Source organism: Balaenoptera ricei, chromosome 10 (assembly GCF_028023285.1).
Source record: "Balaenoptera ricei isolate mBalRic1 chromosome 10, mBalRic1.hap2, whole genome shotgun sequence".
Taxonomy (NCBI): Eukaryota; Metazoa; Chordata; class Mammalia; order Artiodactyla; family Balaenopteridae; genus Balaenoptera; species Balaenoptera ricei.
The window spans coordinates 101,848,406-101,866,308 of NC_082648.1; the positions used below are offsets into that span (position 1 = coordinate 101,848,406).

Here is a 17,903-nt window from a genome sequence, read left to right on the forward strand (position 1 = left end):
CAATGGACACAAGGTCAGCGAAATTTAAAATACAATACCATATACAATCACTCAAAAATACATAGATGTATATCTAACAAAATTTGTACAGGATTTGTATGCAGAAAACAACAAAACACTGATAAAATTAAATTTTATTAAATTAAATTAAAAATTAAATTTTAAATTTTAAAAGATTTAAATAGAGAAAGAGATGCACTGTGAAATAGTTTGGAAGAATCAACACAATAAAGATGTCAATTCTCCCCAAATTGATATGCAGGTTTAATGCAGTGTCTATCAAAGCCCAAGCAAGATTTTTTTGGGGGGTGGGGGGCAGCGCTGGGCCTTGCCACTTTATTGACACCAAAGATCCCAGGCTCTGCTGGGACTTCTTGGGGATCTGACATCAGGCAGCCTCTGCCTTTGAGATGGGGTAGCTCAACGGGCACAGCGCTAGAGCCGGCTCAGTTCTGGGTCCTTAGCCTCAGTCCAGGGTGGGCAGCTGCTTTTCCGAGTTACAGCTGGTCAAGCACAGGTTGTAGAAGGAGTTGGAGTCAAAGGCTGAGCTCACCTCTCGCCAGCCCACCCACCCAGCAGCCTGTAGTTCACTGGGGTTTTTCGGATCACCCCAGCAGTGAGGGTCCAATACCAGGACGTGGGCTTCCGTGCCTGGCCCCAGGCACACTCCCAGCAAGGCCTTTGACTGGGCATCCGCATCCCCTCCAACCATTGCAGGCCCCCCCCGGCCCCTGCCAAGTGGGAATAGAGCCTCTCCAGTTCCCCCTGAAGCCCTGCTCCACGGGGCACGTGACATTGGCGCCCTTGGAGGTCCCCCGAAGTGGTCAAGGCAGAGGCTGGCCTCTACACAGCCGATCCATCCCCGAACGCCCCGGAGCCCGGGGGGCTTGTCGCCCGTGTCCTCCAGGGCCGCCTGCACTGTAGCCCGTTCGGGTACGCCCGCCGGCCGGCCCTCTGGCCACGAACACAGCGTTTGCAGAGTGCGGTAGCCGCGGCCGCAGCCCGCGTCGTCCACGCCGTCGCAGCCGTAATGGTAGTAAATGTAATGGCCCGAGAGGAGGGCCAGGCGAGCGCGGCCGCGGCCGGGCGGGGTCAGGCCCAGGGGGACGTCCTTCAGCGGCTCCGGGGCGGTGGGCGCGAGCGGCGGTCGCCGGGCCGGGCAGATGCGTCCTCCAGGCGGCGCGGGGCGAACTCTGGGCTCTAGCGCTTCCTCTCGGCCCCGAGTCCTGGGCGAACTGCGGGCAGGCGAACGGGCCCTGGGATCGCTCTCGCCCGACCGCAGGCAGCAGCGCGGGAGCCAAGATTTTTTGTAGATACACAGAAGATTATTCTAAAATATACACGGAAAGGCAAAGGAACTAGCTAAAGGAAATAGCTAAAACAATTTTGAAAAAGAATTATACAATGAGAGATATCAGTCTGCCTGTTCAAGACTTGTAATATAGCTACAGTAATTAAGACGGTATTATATTGGTGGAGGGATAGACATATAGATCAATGGAACAGAATAGAGAACCCAGAAATAGACCCAAACAAATATGTCCAATTGATTTTTGACAAAGATGCAAAAGCAGCCCAATGGAGGAAAGATAGCTTTTTCAACAAATGGTGTTGGAGTAATTGAACATTCATAGGTTTTTTTTTTTTTAAAAACTTAATCTGTCTCACATCTTCTGCAAAAATTATCTCAAAATGGATCACAGACTTAAATGTAAAATATAAAACTATAAAACTTTAAATAGATAAAATCTTTGTAGTGTAGGGCTAGGCAAAGAAATCTTAGATTTGACACCAAAAGCATGATCCATAAAAGGAAAAATTGATAAATTGGACTCCATTACAACTTAAAACTTTTGCTCTGTGAAGAACTCTGTTAAGAGTATGAAAATACAAACCAGAGATTGGGAGAAAATGGCCTACAAAAGACTGGTATCCAAAACATAAAGAACTCTCAAAACTCAACAGTAAAGCAACAAACAACCCAATTAGAAAATGGGCCAAATATGTGATGAAGAGACATTTCACCCAAGAGGCTATACAGATGGCATACAAACACATGAAAAAATGTTTACCATCATTAGCCATTAGGGAAATGAAAATCAAAACCATAAAGAGATACCATTACACACATAGGAGAATGGCTAAAATAAAAAATAGTAACAGCACCAAATGTCAGTGAGGATGCAGATAACCTGGATATATTGCTGATAGGAATGCAAACCTGCCCAGCCACTCTGGAAAACAGTGTGACAATTTCTTTTCAAAACTAAGAGTGCAACAGCCATACAACCCAGCGATTGCACGGCAGACACTTATCCCAGAGAAATGAAAACGTCAGGAGGCATTGAGGTGGAAGGGAAGTGGGTGTGGCTATAAAAGGGCAACAGGAGGATCTTCTGTTTCTTGACTCTATCAAGGTCAATATCTTGGTTGTGATGGTGCACCATGAGTTTGTAAGATGTTACCATTGCGGGGAATGGAGTAAAGGGTACACAGTTCTCTCTGTACTGTTTGTTACACATGCATGTGAAGTGGGCTTTGCTAGGGAGGACATCACTGAGAGTGGAGCTGGGGGGACGTTTTCCATACCTTCAAGTGGAATATCCAGCTGGCTCTGGATGTGATCTTGGAGTTCTGGGGAAAGGTCCATTGGAAAGTTATTTATAGACAGATGGTGGTTAAGACCAGGAAGAGAGTGTAAACAAAAAGTAGCAAAGGGTTGAGAGCTGGGCAGTCCATGGTTTAGAGGTCTAGGAAATGAGGAGGACCTGCTGAAGAGTGGCCAGAAGGGAAGAAGGAAAGCGTGGAACTCAGAAGCCAAGAATAGGCTTCAGGGAGGAGGAGGGGTGACCACCATGTCAAAGTCTTCTCATGGGTATGGTCATCGTTCAAACTGGGATGCTTTTGAGAGCTAAACAAGTTGATAAGATAGTTAAACTAATGCATTTTCTGAAACATTGTTTATGGCCCAATGAATTAGTTTATTATATTGTTCTATGGCCATGTCACAGATATTTTTCTGAAGAATGCTCTTTTCTTCAATATGGTCTTATTATTCTTTGTTTTGTCATAAAATCGCTTGCAGTCTTACTCAAAGTTGCATTCTGTGACGATAAATTTAAATCTGTTGATATTTTCCACCAACTCTTCTTTGTAGACTAGATTTTAATTGAGAAAATCCTCTTCCTGTGGGTACTAAGGTACCAGGTAAACTCAGAAAAACTTTAGTGAAGGGAAGATATTCTCAATTCTATTTTTTTATTTATTTATTATTTATTTATTTATTTATTTATGGCTGTGTTGGGTCTTCGTTTCTGTGCGAGGGCTTTTCTCTAGTTGCGGCAAGCGGGGGCCACTCTTCATTGCGGTGCGCGGGCCTCTCACTGTCACGGCCCCTCCTGTTGCGGGGCACAGGCTCCAGACGCGCAGGCTCGGTAGTTGTGGCTCACGGGCCCAGTCGCTCCGCGGCATGTGGGATCCTCCCAGACCAGGGCTCGAACCCGTGTCCCCCGCACTGGCAGGCAGGTTCTCAACCACTGCGCCACCAGGGAAGCCCGAGTGTGTCTTTTGTTTTCTGCTTAGACCCAGGCTGATACTAATCCCTTCAGAAAACATCTTGGCATGTATCAGGAAAGGCGAAAATGGACGGAGCAAAAGTCCTGCCCCCAAATCTCATGCACAAGTGCTGTGGGAAGCCTGTGTAAGACTGTTCGTAGCGGTGCTGTTTATAACAGCAGAAGAATTGGAAATAACGCAAACGCTCATCAACCGTAGGCTGGAAAAATAAACTGGAATAATGTTTAGGAGTGAGTCTCAAATTTTAACGTACATCGGAATCTCCTGGGAGGGTTCACCCCACCCCCAGAGTTTCTGATTCATTCAATAGGTCTGGGATGGACCCAAGAATCTGCATTTCTAACAAGGCTTCTGGTGACACTGATGCGTCTGCTCTGGGGACCCACTTTGAGAAATGCTCCTGCAGAGCGCTGAAAACCAATGAGCTACTCCTACAAGGATGAGTCTTCCAAACATCGTGATGAGTGAAAGAAGACACAAAGAATGTGTATCATATAATCTCTTTATACAAAGTTCAAAACCAGGAAAGACTAAACTTTATTTCTTATGGGTACATACTAGGTGATAAGTGTGTTAAGAAAAATGAGACAATTACTACTACAAACTTCAGGATAATAATACCCCAAGGCAGGGAGAGGGTCCATCACGAGGAAGAGATAACGTGCCTAGTCTTCTAGATTACAGGCAACAGAGGGGTTCTCAACCCGAGTAGTAATCACACAGACGTTTCCTTTCATAGTTACTTAATAGAGCACACACTTGTGTTTTGTGTGCTTTGTATGTGCATTATATTTCTCAACACAAAGTTTTAAAAAAGAGAAGGGAACCTGGGCAGAGAGAAAATTGGAGGAGGGAGATTGGCTAAGAGACAGTGGGTGTGGACACACCTCATGCCATGAGTTTTATTGTGCAAGGGAAGGGGAGAGTGGGCAGTAGCCGGGGGAGGGAGAGACAGTGGGCTCAAGAACCACTTTATAAGATGGGAAAATAACATGATGTTTGTATGCTGATGTGACTAAGGAAAAATTGATGAAGCAAGAGAAAGATGGTAGAATGGCCAGAATGAGGATGTGGAGTGGGGGAGGGACCTCAGTAGGAGAAGGATCTAGAGACAGTGCGGGAGGAGCTGGTCCACCAGGAGCACGGGAAGTTTTCCACAGTCACAGGAGAGAAGCAGAGGTGTGGGATGTGGGCAGGTGAGGTGGCAGGAGCTTATGGCATATCTCCTCTTGTTGCTTCTATTTTCCTGGTGAAAGAAGGAGTGTGTGAGCTTGCTCAGGTCACCAGAATAAGGTACCACATGATCAGATGGCTCAAAGAACAGAAATTCATTGTGCTGGAGACTGCAAGTGTGAGATCCAGGTGTCGGCAGGGTTGGTTCCTTCCAAGGCCTCTCTCCTCAGCTTCTACAGATGGTTTCACTCGGCGTGTCTGTGTCCCAATCTCCTCTTCTCATAAGGACACCATTCATATTGGATGAGGGCCCATCCATATGACCTCATTTAACCTTAACACCTCTTTGAAGACACTGTCTCCAAATGCAGTCACATTCTGAGGTCCTAGGGGTTAGTATTTCAACACACAAATTTGAGGGGGGGGGCGACACACAATTCAGCCCCTAACAAGAAGGAAGGTCATTAGCTGAGAGGGATGAAGAGGTGAAGAGGAGGAGATGAAGATCTGAGGAAGAGAAGCAAGTGCAGAACCATGTTCTAGGACAGTCAGAGAATGACGGTCTGGGTGAGCGGAGAGTGGTTGCTGCACAGCGTTAAGTGCCCTTTGGAGGGTGGTGATCCTGATCAATTTCCCTTTCCTTTACATTCTCTCATTTAATTTGTTCTCATCAGTTTTCATCTTTCTTCTTGTGGAGTTATGGTGAAGAGGGAGAAGGCAAATACCACAGTTCCATCTGTGTGGGATAAAGAACAGGATTTTTTGAGGAATCTCTCATGTCCAAGGCTGGTAAGAAAAGACTCACAGGGCCTGGTACTCTCGTAACCTCACAGGGGCTCTATCAGCCCTGAGCTGGGCTGCTGGACAAGCCATGGATTACATTTTATGGGAGGCATGACCCCTGCCCGCTTCTCCATCTTTTTGTAGTCAGACATGAGAAACCAGTGTGGCTGCAGAGACTGCACTCTTGGGGCTTAGGCAGCAAGAAGCCCAGAGTAAACACTATCTATGCAGGGGATTGTCTTGGAATGCTAGCTGCTAGCCTTGGGGATCAGGTGAGGTGTTGGATTTGTGCTTCTGGAAGAAGGAGAGCCCCTGCCCACAGGAACATCTGTTGTAGATCACACAAATGTCCAGAGCCATTTGCTAGACAATCCTGTTTGTCCCTCCACATAAGCATTTGAGGCTATAAATTTCCCTCTAAATACTATTTTAACTGCATCCCTCAAGTTTTGATATTTAGTATTTTGTCTTCACTCAATTATTTTATAAGTTTCATTATGGTTCAGTCTTTGACTCATGAATTATGTGGAAGTATATTTTTTATTTCCAAACCTAGATCTTTTCTAATTATCTAGAGATTATTTATTCAAACTTAAAGACATTGTGATCAGAGAATGATCCAGTTCATGGTCCATTTTCATAAATGACCAAGTGTGCTTGAAAAGAATTTGTATTCTACAGTTGTCTATACAGTTATATATATGTCTACAGTCATATATACAGTTATATATATATATGAAACTTTATATAATGTTTAGTGATTTTATTATTTAACTATTCTCTACTTTTCCTAAATTTTCATCTGCTTAATCTAACAATTGCTGAGAGAGGTATCTTAAAAGTTCCCAACATTGGTGAATTTATCTCTTTGTAATTTTGTCAATTGTTGTTTTATATGTTTTGTTGGTCTATTATTAAGTACATACAATATTCTAATTGTTATATATTCCTAGTTAATTGAACTGTTTATCATTATAAGTGGCACTTTTAATCTCCAGTAAAATGTTTTACATTAAAATCAATTGGTCTTGTATCTCTACACCTATAAGCTTTCTTTTAGTGAGTGGCGTTCCATTTTTTTATGCCCTTATGTCTTAGGTATATCTATTGTTAATAGCACGTAGCTAGATTTTTTTTAAATCCAATATGACAATCTTTATCTTTTAACTGTAGAGTTTACAAGTTTACTTTATTTGTACCTATCGTAATTATAGTTCTATTTGGATTCATTTCTGTCAACACATTAGGTGCTTTCAAATTGTCCCACCAATTCTGCCTTTTTCTATCCTTCCTTGATTTCTTTTGGATTAAGTTCTTTTTCCTCTTTCCATTTTCTCCCTTTATTAATTTGGAAGTTATATTCCTATTTTTCTTCCTTCAGTCATTACTCTAGTAATTTTAATAAGGAATTCTGAGATTCATTGCAAGCTTTACTCTTTATTTTAAGCAACACAAAAACCTAAACCATTTTAACTATGATCACTCCTTTTCTGATCTATATTATTGATGGATAATGTAAACTCATACAAAATTTACAACCCCATGAAATGTTGTTTTTCTACATAATCAATTTTGCCCAAATATTCACCACTGTGAATATTGCTTCTTATGCATCTGGCCTTCCATTAAAAAGCACTTTCTTCTGCTTGAATTCTCTCTAATGAAGGCCCATGGGGGCAAATCCTTGCAGTTTTTTGAATGTTTGAAGATGCCTTTATTTTATCTTCATTCTTAAATGGCATTTTTGCTTGAGAGATAGTTCATTTCTTCCTGCATGTTGAAGGTATTTTCCGCTGTCTTCAGACCATGATTTGTGCTAGTGAGAACCAGCCATTCTTCTCATTGTCCCCTGCTCCCTCCCTCTCTCTCCCCCTCCCTCCAGTTTTCCCACTTTGAGTGTGAATTTCTCGTGCCTCTTCTGTTTGGAATTGATTGGGTTTCCTGATTTCAAGGATTGATCTCTCACATTAGTTCTGGATATTTGTCAATAAACATCCCAAGTATTGCTCAGCCAGATACGCTCACTACACTTCTGGAACACAGCGACCAGGCTATTATTCCTTCTCAGTCTGTGATCTCTGTACGTTATCTATGTTTCTCAGTCTACTTCATATTTCTGTCACTTTGTCCCTCTGCACTGTGTTCTGGATAATTTTTTCAGGTATACTTCAAGTTCATTAATTCTTTTTACTTTTCCCTGCTGTATTGAAGGCTGTGGCATATTTATTTCTATACACTATGCAAAAATCAATTGTACATAGATTAAAGATCTAAGAGTGAGTAGCAAAATTCTGAAACCTTTAGAAGAAAATGTAGAAGTACATCATTTTTACATAGGGTTAGGAAGCATCCCCTAAACGAGGCACTAAAACTCAAGCTACAGGAAGGGGATTGATAAATTCATTTTATCGAAATGATGAACTTCTTTGCACTCCTGCACATACACACATACACACACGCATGCACACCTGCACACATAACATAAAATGAAGGCCAGCCAGAGTGAAGATGAGAAAAGATAATTGCATAAGTTATAACCAGGAAAGATTAGCATACAGAATGTATGGAGAATGCCCACCAATCAATAAGAAAAAGAAAATCGTTCAACAGAAAAATGAGGAAAGATAGTGAAGAGGCAGTTCTTAGACGGGGAAACCCAAAGGCCAGCAAAGAGATAAAGAAGTGTTCAACCTCACTAGTGTCGATGAAAAATTAATCAGTTGATCTAAGAAAGAAATAGCAATGTTTATTTGAGCCAAATTGAGGATTATAACCCAGGAGCAGCATCCAGAAAGCACTGAGAACTGTTCTGCTCCTTAGAAGTTAAGACACAGGTAAGTTTTGTGAGACGGAAGGCTGAACGTTAAATGAAGTGTTATTTTTTTTTTATGAATCTTGATGATGATTTCAAGCACATATATATTGTTATTACTAAATTATACCACAAACATGTTGCACATTCTTTTCAGAATATATTTGATGATAAAACTTTTAAGAAGTAATTAAGGTTGGAAACAGCATAACTTGTATATGTTTGTTTGTCCTGTAATGTGGCAATCTGAGTTTTGTTGTGTTTTTTTGTTAATTTTTATTGGAGTATAATTGCTTTACAATGTTGTGTTAGTTTCTGCCGTACAGCAAAGTGAATCAGCTATATGTATACATATATAGCCCCTCTTTTTTGGATTTCCTTCCATTTGGGATGGACATATATACACTACTGTGTATAAAATAGGACTAATGAGAACCTACTGTATAGCACAGGGAACTCTACTCAATGCTCTGTGGTAACTTAAATGACATATTATTGACAGTTGACACGATCCAGATCTAAGCATCCTCATGGCCCCTTACAAGATCAAGATCAAGAAAGAATGTTATTTTTTTAATATAAATTTATTTATTTATTCCCTTCACCACGAGGGAAGCCCAGGAATGTTATCTTTTAAGGAGTTGTCTTGTTGATTCTGGGAGAATGTTGCTTTTCATGATTGAGCATATATTTCTGCTGATGGGGAGGTTTGGTCGATGCCTAATGCAGATACACAATGCACAGTGTGGGGAGAGAGGAGGCCAAAGGGCGGAGAAACATTTTTTATGTTTAATTTGTTCTTGTCTTGCCATAAAATATGAATTTTATTTCATACTAGCAATCAAGAAAATGGAAGTTAAATCCACAATGGATCGCCATATTTTTGTACCATCTCTATGTGTTCCTTTGTGGTTCTCTACTCAATGCTTCTGCTTTTATCTGTTTTATATGAACCTAGATTAAAGAATCAAGGCTTAGACTTCCCTTATGACGCAGTGGTTAAGAATCCGCCTGCCAATGCAGCGGACATGGGTTTGAGCCCTGGTCCGGGAAGATCCCACATGCCACGGAGCAACTAAGCCTGTGCACCACAATTACTGAGCCTGTGCTCTAGAGCCCATGAGCCAGAACTGCTGAACCTGAGTGCCACAACTACTGAAGCCTGAGTGCCACGAACCCGTGCTCCGCAACAAGAGAAGCCACCGCAATAAAAAGCCCGCGCACCACAACGAAGAGTAGAGTAGCCCCAGCTCACCACAACTAGAGAAAGCCCACGCGCAACAGTGAAGGCCCAACACTGCCAGAAATAAATAAATAAAATAAATAAATTTATAAAAAACAAAAGAATCAAGTCTTTGTACAATGATTCCTTCCCAAACACAGCAACACTTACCCCCTACGGGATTCCTGCTTCCGCAAGACATGGATTCCTGCCTGATTTTTTTACATTTACCTTCAAATCTATAAATAGTACCCTTATGTTGTTATTGATTACTTAGATTTAGGGATTATCTATCAAGGTCCTATTATGGAAGATGATGATTCAGTTTCCTGTCATGGCTGCAAACCCCACACAATCTTCTGTCTCTCTGTCTCTGTCTCTCTCTCACACACACACATACATACGCGCGTGCGCGCGCACACACACACACACACAAGCTTCCCCTCTTCCTCCCGTTCCTACTGTGATTGTGGTTAGATCAATATGCTCACGTCCATTTTCCTTCCTGCTTCCCAGATGTTATTTCCATTGTTTCTTCTCCTTTTCTCTTTGTCCTCATGGATTAGTATCTCTTCAAAATCCACATTTTCTAAAGCCATGCTAGTGGGTTTGAAGAAGGAAGGTGAGAAATAGTGTGTGTTTCATAAACCACGTTCAGCATCTTAATTTCTATCCTAATGTCTTCATCTATTTTCATCTTGTTTACTGTAGGCACAATGTTTCCATCAGCCTGAAACACGTACTCTTTCAAACGTTTCCAAAATGAGTGAATTCATCTTACAATCGGTGTCAAAGATCCGCCCTGTCCCCAGGCCTAGGGTGGGGCATAGGATGACCACTGTCCCACTTTCCCCAGGACTGAGGGGGTCCTGGGATGTGGGACTTTCCATTTTAAAACCCAATGAGTCCATCCCCCTGCTCAGAGGTGACCTGGTTGCAGAGGCCCGAGCTGTGACCTCAGCCTGTCCTTGTCACCTAGTTCATCTGTGGACACTGGTATCACCACAAGCATTTCACTTTGAACCTAAATGTGCACACCTGATTTCTCTTTAATCTTTTTTTAATAGATGAAAGTAAAAACCTTCTGTTTCTTCTCTCCACACTCGAAAGGGAAACTCTGCTTCTGTCTGTGCTTCTCAATACTCTGACTTCCAAATGTGTGGGGTTTTTGCTCCACACCAAACAGTTCTCCAATTCTCTGCAGACACTGGCTAGGTGCCCTACAATTTAACCCAACTCTGACACTCTCTACCCAGAGTTAGCACAGACCCCACAGGTTAAGGACTCAGTCCCACAAGACTGCCCCCCCCACCCCAAGATGTCCCAGGCTGTCACCTGTGCTTCTGACGGACTCACTATAAATTGGAGGTTCCCATGACTCCTTCCTCAGGTTTGAGAATTTGCTAATGGGGCTCACAGGACTCAGAAAGCAGTTTACTTACTAGATTACTGGCGTGTGATAAAGGATACACTTTAGGAACAGCCGACGGCAGAGATGCACAGGGCGAGGTGGGGATGAAGGGGCACGGAGCTCCCTGTTCTCTCTGGGGGCACCATCCTCCCAACACCTCCATCCATTCAGCATCCTGGAAGCCCATACTTTAGGGATTCTTATGGAGGCTTCATCACATAGCCATGATTGATTAAATCATTAGCCATTGGTGATTAACCCAAGCTTCAATCCGTCTCCCCTTCCTGAGAGTCAAAGGCAGTGGAAAGAGGCTGAAAGTTCCAACCCTCTGACCACCAGCCCCCATTATTAGGGACTTTCCAAAAGTCACCTTATTAACATAAACTCAAGTGTGGTCAAAAGGAGCTTCTTATGAATAATGAAAGACACTCTTTTCACTTTTAACACTTATCATTTAGGAAATACCAGGAATTTTAGGAGCTCTGTGCTAGGAAGTGGTATGAAGACCAAATGTATATTTCTTGTTACAAATCACAACATTACACTAGGACAAGATGATGAAGCATTAAAAACAAAAGTTCCCTCCTAGTCGGTTCCTCCATGTTGCCTGGAAGAATCATGAATCATCCTTATAGAAATAAAGCCTGATGCAGAGTAGTCTGCATGGTCAGCTGCTCAATCACAAGTCAAGGCTGCACTTTGGTGGGTTTCTTTTGTGTCTTTTAATTTGAGACTTATATTTGAAACCGTGTTGGTATTTGTATCAGTCAGCTATAGTCATAATAATGCTGCATAACAAACTGCTCCAAAACTCAATGGCTTAAACACCATTTTATTTTCTCTCATGTGCCTGTGACTGGTGGGAGGTCAGCTGGCAATGACTGGGCTGGGCTTGACCCTAAGCTGCAGGTTGAATGCAGGTGTGCCCCTCATGTGTTCATTCAGGGGTGCAGGCTAAAGAGGCAGCAGCTACCCAAGGGGAGGCTCTGCTCATGGGATGGCAGAATCTCCAAAGTAACACACTTCACAAGCACATTCAAGCCTTTGCTGCAGCACATCCACTAATATCCTTTTGAACAAAACAGTTCCCCTGCTAAGCCTCAGGTCAAGGAGCAGAGAATTAGGATCACTCACTACAGAGCCAAAGCAAGTCACATGATCAGCTCAGCATCAGTGAGGCAGAGAAGTATCCTCATCCACAGGGGTGGGGCAGGGGGTGAAGATTCTGGAACAGTAATCTAATCTATCTCAGCATCTTTATACTCACAGCCTGTCTCTCTTAATTGGCAAACCCATAGACCTGCAGGAATGCTTCAGTTTCAATTATTCAAGACAATGTTTGCCTCTGTCTTTGAGCTACTTCCCCTACTCGCCCCCCAAAAATGAATTTTGCCGTTACTTCTTAGAATATATTTTGTGTCACACCATCCCAAACACACCCTTCAAATTCTGTGAATTTATCCCTGAGCTGCAATAACAGACAACAAGATTGAAAGTTAATTCTGTGTATAAGTCCCATTCTTCTCACACACCTGTCAACGCATTAAAGACAGAAGACACTGCCAAATCTCTCAGAAGAGATTCCAGGCGTTCCAAGGCTTGGAGAGGTTCTGGTGACCAATTCATTTCTCAAAAGGAAGATCACTCAGGAGCCAAATATCCTTCTGTCAATAGCTTCCAGTTACCTTTCAGAAGAAGCTGTTTTAACTCCTAGTGATAAGTCATTCAATTAAGGGGGAAAATGAAACTCTGCTCCCACTCCAAACCCTAGGAATCCTCGGTGCAGCACAGACTCAAACCAGCCATTCTGAAAGTGAGGAAGAGGTCAGATCACAAACATAGCATTTGGGAAGCAACAGTGTGCTGTGATATGCCACCATGACAGCCAAGTGTGATTCAGAAGAAATTTTAGCCTCCAGTTTTGATGGTGGTAAGGAGAAAGCAATTCAGAAATTGGGATAGGATGGTGTGGGTGGGGTATGAACTGGTCAGAGAGGGTTTTTATTCAACTCTTTCATTTACAGTCGTGTTTGTGATTTTCCTGAAAAACTACTATAAAATCAGTGGAGCACCTTATGCTTGGGGCCACCATAGGGACAAGGAAATAGAATTTGTGTGCCACCTCAAATCTTCTGGGGAAGAAGCCTGAGGGTAGATGGAGGGATGGACAGTTCCAGGTGCCCTGTGTGTCATCAGGAATGCCTGGTTAGGGTGGGTGGCCAGGAAGGTCTCTGGGGAGGAAATGTGCCAGCTAAGAGGGGCGTGGTAAGGAGTCAGCAACATGAAGAAAGGGCAAGAACATCTGGGCAGAGGAAGCAGGTGATGCAAACCAGGTAAGGAGGTTGGGCTTTATTAGAAGGGAAATAGGAAGCCTTTGGGGTTTTCAGCTAAGGCAGTGACGATGGGAACCCCTCGGACCAGGAGGCAGGCATTTCTCAGACGCAGGCACCAGCCCACCCTCGACATCCATGGACCGGCTCTCAGCTCACTACTCAATGAGCTACTCAAAGTTCATTTATAATAAAAACCTCAAGTGCTTGATTTAGCCCCAGGGAACGTGATTCTGTTTATATTTTTCTAGAATAGTGTGTACAGAACACATAGGAGGCTGTCTTAGTTTGGGCTCTTCAGAAGCACACTGCACACTGGTTGAGGCCTGACTGGCAGATTCAGCCAGTGTGGACACAATGAGCCACTTTTTGAGTCAGACAGTTTATTACTGACAGAGGCGCCAAAGGGGCCAGCCCCCGGGTCCTTGTCCCACTCATCCAAAAGGACAGCTCCAAGAGCCGAAAGGGACCGGTGACTAAGATGCAGCCATGGGATGGCCTATTGTTGAGGAGCCCGATCAAGGCTGCAGCTAAGTGGGTTTATATTCCGTGGGAGCCGCTTTAGATCACATGTCCCAGTGATGCCTCAAGGGGGTGAGGGAGGTGGGGTATTTATACACCACCCCTCACCGGTCACTGGATGAAAGCTGCTCCCTGTGGGCATGAATCTTTCAGCAGGTCCGATGGGGCCAGGAATACTGCAGACCAGATGAACGGCTTGGGTCTTTAGTCTAACAGATGCATGACCTTGAGCAAGCCACTGACCGCCCTGGACCTCTGTTTCCACATCTGCAAAATGGAGATCACAGCAGTATCTTCTGGTGCAAGAGACCGTTTTGCCCCAGACCCCCGCACAACCTCGGTCAGTCTCAGCCAGGCCACTGCTGGTGCCCAGCCCCTCAGGGCTCTCGCTGAAGCTGGGGAGGGGGAAACTCACCTGGCCTTCCCTCTGGGGAGCCTGCAAATGTAGGGGAGTCACCGCCCCTCAGGACAGTCCTCAGCCAATGGGCAGGGGCACTGCCTGTCGTCCAGGTGGGCAGCTCCCAAGTGCCCGCGGTGTCCCTCCTCGCCTGCCCTGCTCTCCCCACGCCCCCCTTCCTGCTTCCCAGGAGCCAGCCTGCACCACCCTTCGGCTTTCAAGGCAGCCCAAACAGAGCCACTTTCCTCACAGGATTGCCGTGGGATTCGATGCGTTAATACAGAAGAGTCTAGAGCAGGACCTGTGATGGAGAGCTTTCCCATGCAGAGGAGAGAGCAGATTCTCACTTAGAAACAGCCACTCAGGCAGGTGACTGGAAATGGCTTTGGGGGAATTCAGAGCACATTCGGCAGGATGTGGTCTGGATGGTCCAGCGGAGGGATGGGGATCAGATCGGGGCAGCCGTGGAGATGCAGGGAGAGGGTCAGACTCCAGATACTGTGAAGGGGTAAAGTCTCCAAGATCTGGTGATGAATTAGGAAAAGAAGACGAGGGAGAGAGAGAAATGTCAAGTCTGACTTCCAGACTGAAGTGCTGAGTGGGGGTCGGTGTCACTCTGGGGGTGGGAGGACCAGCCAAGACCAAATTCGGGAGCCACCGCCCCCTGGTCCTGAGGCTGGGGCCCAGCTGTGATGCCCCAAGGGGGGACTCGAAGGAGGAAGGGGGAGCAGATCTCCCGCCCCAACAATTTGGGGAGCTGTTTTCTCTAGAACATCATCCCACTTTTTAAAAGCAATTAAAGCAAAGGCAATGCTATAAAAGTTAATAATAATGACTGTTTCCTGTAAGTTTGAGAGATTAAATCATTCTAAGTTTCTATAAAGGTGGCTATCGCCTTCTCGAGAATGGAGAGGTTGACCTGTACATTAGTTTTCTTTCCTAGTTCGTTATTTCTACTGAATTAGAAAATCTCAACTCAGAAGGACCAGGCTCTGACGATGGCAGGGAGCCCACGGTGACTCTTTCTAACGATTATGGAAGCTCAAGTCAAACGTGGCCAGAGAGATTGCTGTGGAGAGATTCCAGATATATTATATGCAGTGTAAATACAAACCTAATCTAAACCTCCCAGAAAATGAACTCCGCCACTTTGCCAGACCCCCAGACACTGGAAAGTGGGGCTTTTCAGTGCAGGAGGCAGCAGTGAGTGGACCCCTGACCACATGTTTCCTGCACTCAGGAAATATTCCGGAAATGTTTCACGTCCTTTTGCAGCTTGTGAGTGTGATCTTTTAAATGAGTCCAATCCTCGATTCCTTTTTCCAACAGTTCTCAGGATGGCTGGTCTCTGTAAGGCATATGTGACTTTTCTGTCCTGAAATGACAGACCCAGAGTTGTCATGATGCTAAATAGATACTAAACAGAACTTCAAGGTACGCAAATGATCCACTTGACATCCTAGGAATGGCCTTTACTTGCTTTATCTGTGTCAAGAAGTAAAGTCTTATCTCTGTTCACATCTCAAAACTCCCATGAGAGAGTTTTAATTAATTCAGCAGAGTGAAAGACGCCAGCTCAGCATCTGTGCTTGGTCGCATTGATTATTTGTGATTTTTCCTTGTATAGTGAGGCAGGACCAGGGCACGGTTGGACTGTTAACTCTTTGCAGTAAATAAAAGGTAAGTGTCTTGGCAGCCTCTTCACTTAGCGACTTCCTTTCTTGCTGTTCAGAGCTGGTGCCAGGTCAGAGCTGATTCTAATGTGCCTTTTCCAATCCACACCATGGCTACCAGAAAATAATATTAATTTAACTTTGTGAGAAGCCTCTTCTTCTGAAATGTGGGCCTACAGTCAAGGAGGAAAAATCCGGGACTTCCCTGACGGTCCAGTGGTTAGGACTCGGCACTTTCACGGCCATGGGCCAGGGTTCGATCCCTGGTCAGGGAACTAAGATCCCACAAACTGTGCGGCATGACCAGAAAAAAAAAAAAGGAGGAAAAATCCACTTGTCGCCCACGTTTGCGCAGAGGCTGGCACGGCCGCAAGGATGTGTGTGGACACAGCCGTCCTGGCGGGCATCTCTCCTCTGCTAACCAGCTGTGTCACCTGGGGCCAGCTCCACACCCGCGTGGGCCTTGGGCTTGCCAAATGTGCCTAAGAAAAGTATCTTTTATTAGATAAATAAACTATGATAATAAAAAATAAATAAAAGTAAAGGTTGCTTGATTCTTGTAAAGTGCCTTGAGGGCTTCCCAGCCCCAGCGCATGCCCAGTGAATGTGGCCCCGGAGGCTGGGACTGCCTTCATAACCGCTGTCATCTGTCTCCATCCTGCCAGGGGCTGATACATCCTCATCACAGCGAGGATTTTCCTGGGTGAAGAAGAGCATGTGCTGGCAGGCGACGCACAGGAATGGCTCTTACACATCACGTACTTGCCGTCAGACAAAGCACCATTTGTTAGAGGATTCTGCAGGTGCTTTTCTCGATTTCCTCCCTGAGTGTGATATCTGGCACTCACCCTGGGGCTCATTAAGAAGCAGTAACTTGGGCTTTCCTGGTGGCGCAGTGGTTGAGAGTCTGCCTGCCAATGCAGGGGACACGGGTTGGAGCCCTGGTCTGGGAAGATCCCACATGCCGCGGAGCGACTAGGCCCGTGAGCCACAATTGCTGAGCCTGCGCGTCTGGAGCCTGTGCTCCGCAACGAGAGAGGCCGCGACAGTGAGAGGCCCGCGCACCGCGATGAAGAGTGGCCCCCGCTTGCCGCAACTAGAGAAAGCCCTCGCACAGAGACGAAGACCCAACACAGCCATAAATAAATAAATAAATAAATAAATAAATTTTTAAAAAAAGAAGCAGTAACTTCACTTCCTCTGCTGTTGCTACAGAGAGGGCAGTTTTGAATGATGGGGTTTTCATGTCACTTTAGCCTTTATTAGTAAAATTACTCAATTTTGCACTGAAAGGTCTCGTTTTGCACTTGTTCCAAAAAACTCTGTTGCTTCACCAGATGGATCTCTACTTTTTTTTTTTTTAAAGAAGTGAAATCTTCTGCTGCTTCAGGCCGCTGTTTGACACTCTCATGCCAGTAATGTTCCAAGGCCTGGGGACAAGAGTTCGCTGGTACAATGAAATCAATTTTTCAGATACTTGAACTTACATATTTGGATCCATGCTCGTGTTTTTTTGGAAGCTTGTGCAAAACCCTCATATAGGCAGATTCACTTTCCCAGGACCCGCACAGCCCCTTCTTACTGCTGGTTCACGATTGCGAACTTATTCTACATTCTGGTCACCATTCTCTGTCTTGACCACACTTTCATGTTGGAATGAACCACTTCTGGGCCGCTGATGCATTTCTGTGAATTAGGAATAAAGCCCAGCAAATCGTAATGATAATAAATGTACATTATCTCAAGGAAATGATTAGAGAGAAATGATGTGAAAATACAGCCCAGAGACACGCTGCCCCTCTTGCTGAGGGTTCCCTGCCCTGCTCTGAGCAGGGCAGCACCTGGAGTCGGTGGCCTTTGTGTCTCCCAGGGACCGATGGGCACCAGGGCTGCGAACAACGCTGGCACATCGGTGAGTGAATGAGGAACGGTGTCTGCAGTCATATCCGCCCTGCCACTGCAGTCTCAGTATGGTGTCACCGTTGTGTCAACCCTTCTAAGGAG

At 44.8% G+C, this 17,903-nt stretch overlaps 1 pseudogene; it reads right to left on the minus strand.

The window, feature by feature from the left end:
- Positions 1-466: 466 nt before the first annotated feature.
- LOC132373805 (inactive Ufm1-specific protease 1-like) lies at positions 467-17,400 on the minus strand (annotated as a pseudogene).
- Positions 17,401-17,903: the final 503 nt, after the last annotated feature.